The sequence below is a fragment of the Megalopta genalis genome, unplaced genomic scaffold (assembly GCF_051020955.1).
Source record: "Megalopta genalis isolate 19385.01 unplaced genomic scaffold, iyMegGena1_principal scaffold0061, whole genome shotgun sequence".
In the NCBI taxonomy this organism is placed as follows: domain Eukaryota; kingdom Metazoa; phylum Arthropoda; class Insecta; order Hymenoptera; family Halictidae; genus Megalopta; species Megalopta genalis.
The window spans coordinates 84,530-87,500 of NW_027476130.1; positions in this window are offsets into that span (position 1 = coordinate 84,530).

Genomic DNA, 2,971 nt, shown 5'->3' on the forward strand with positions numbered 1-2,971 from the left:
ATTAGATTTCGTTCTAAATGCTTAATCCCTATGTAAAAACGTTAGTTAAGCAAGAATATCGTATTTTAAAAAAAATCTAATGATAGGATTTTCCAGAAAATTGAAAAAACCGAAAAATGTCAAGAGTAAAGTGCCATTTTCTGACATTAGATTTCGTTCTAAATGCTTAATCCCTATGTAGAAACGTTAGTTATGCAAGATTATCGTATTTTTAAAAAAATCTAATGATAGGATTTTTCAGAAAATTGAAAAAACCGTAAAATGTCAAGAGTAAAGTGCCCTTATTTTAAACATTATATCGTTCTAAATGCTTAATCCCTATGTAAAAAAGTTATCTAAGCAAGAATATGTTATTGAATAAAATGAGAAAAATTTATTTTAGCCGTAAATCGAAAATAATGGGTCGAGCGAATCGGTCGATTGCGCCGAGACGCGCTATGATGCAACAGCCGAGCGATTGGAACGCCCGAATATTTTCAAAGTCCCAACGTACCGGTCAAGAGTAAAGTACCATTTTCCTACATTAGATTTCGTTCTAAATGCTTAATCCCTATGTAAAAACGTTAGTTAAGCAAGAATATCGTATTTTAAAAAAAATCTAATGATAGGATTTTCCAGAAAATTGAAAAAACCGAAAAATGTCAAGAGTAAAGTGCCATTTTCTGACATTAGATTTCGTTCTAAATGCTTAATCCCTATGTAGAAACGTTAGTTAAGCAAGATTACCGTATTTTTAAAAAAATCTAATGATAGGATTTTTCATAAAATTGAAAAAACCGTAAAATGTCAAGAGTAAAGTGCCCTTATTTTAAACATTATATCGTTCTAAATGCTTAATCCCTATGTAAAAAAGTTATCTAAGCAAGAATATGTTATTGAATAAAATGAGAAAAATTTATTTTAGCCGTAAATCGAAAATAATGGGTCGAGCGAATCGGTCGATTGCGCCGAGACGCGCTATGATGCAACAGACGAGCGATTGGAACGCCCGAATATTTTCAAAGTCCCAACGTACCGATCAAGAGTAAAGTACCATTTTCCTACATTAGATTTCGTTCTAAATGCTTAATCCCTATGTAGAAACGTTAGTTAAGCAAGATTATCGTATTTTTAAAAAAATCTAATGATAGGATTTTTCATAAAATTGAAAAAACCGTAAAATGTCAAGAGTAAAGTGCCCTTATTTTAAACAATGTATCGTTCTAAATGCTTAATCCCTATGTAAAAAAGTTATTTAAGCAAGAATATGTTATTGAAAAAAATTAGAAAAATTTATTTTAGCCGTAAATCGAAAATAATGGGGACACCGGAGCTGTTCGAAGCGCCGAGACGCGCCGCGTACGGCCGAATATTTTCAAAGTCCCAACGTACCGATCAAGAGTAAAGTACCAATTTCCTACATTAGATTTCGTTCTAAATGCTTAATCCCTATGTAAAAACGTTAGTTAAGCAAGAATATCGTATTTTTAAAAAAATCTAATGATAGGATTTTCCAGAAAATTGAAAAAACCGAAAAATGTCAAGAGTAAAGTGCCATTTTCTGACATTAGATTTCGTTCTAAATGCTTAATCCCTATGTAGAAACGTTAGTTATGCAAGATTATCGTATTTTTAAAAAAATCTAATGATAGGATTTTTCAGAAAATTGAAAAAACCGTAAAATGTCAAGAGTAAAGTGCCCTTATTTTAAACATTATATCGTTCTAAATGCTTAATCCCTATGTAAAAAAGTTATCTAAGCAAGAATATGTTATTGAATAAAATGAGAAAAATTTATTTTAGCCGTAAATCGAAAATAATGGGTCGAGCGAATCGGTCGATTGCGCCGAGACGCGCTATGATGCAACAGACGAGCGATTGGAACGCCCGAATATTTTCAAAGTCCCAACGTACCGATCAAGAGTAAAGTACCATTTTCCTACATTAGATTTCGTTCTAAATGCTTAATCCCTATGTAAAAACGTTAGTTAAGCAAGAATATCGTATTTTTAAAAAAATCTAATGATAGGATTTTCCAGAAAATTGAAAAAACCGAAAAATGTCAAGAGTAAAGTGCCATTTTCTGACATTAGATTTCGTTCTAAATGCTTAATCCCTATGTAGAAACGTTAGTTAAGCAAGAATATCGTATTTTTAAAAAAATCTAATGATAGGATTTTTCAGAAAATTGAAAAAACCGTAAAATGTCAAGAGTAAAGTGCCCTTATTTTAAACATTATATCGTTCTAAATGCTTAATCCCTATGTAAAAAAGTTATCTAAGCAAGAATGTGTTATTGAATAAAATGAGAAAAATTTATTTTAGCCGTAAATCGAAAAAAAGTCTGTTCGTTTCTCTGTCTCTCTCGCGCGATCGAAGTATTGATGTTTCCCGGCAAAGTAATGGGATATTAATTAAACTTTATACACGAAATTACTCGTTTTGATCCCCGCTACACAGCCGTATACTTTTTATAATTTTGTGGAATCGGGAACCTTGAAATATTTAACATAACGCGGATCGACTGTCTCTGTCTCTTTCTAGATCGGAATAATCGATGTTTCCCGGCAAACTATTGGGAGTTTAATTAAACTTTATACATGAAATTACTCGTTTTGATCCCCGCTACACAGCCGTATACTTTTTATAATTTTGTGGAATCGGTAACCTGGAGATATTTAACATAACGCGGATCGTCTATCTCTGTCTCTTTCTAGATCGGAATAATCGATGTTTCCCGGCAAAGTAATGGGAGATTAATTAAACTTTATACACGAAATTACTCGTTTTGATCCCCGCTACACAGCCGTATACTTTTTATAATTTTGTGGAATCGGAAACCTTGAAATATTTAACATAACGCGGATCGACTGTCTCTGTCTCTTTCTAGATCGGAATAATCGATGTTTCCCGGCAAACTATTGGGAGTTTAATTAAACTTTATACATGAAATTACTCGTTTTGATCCCCGCTACACAGCCGTATACTTTTT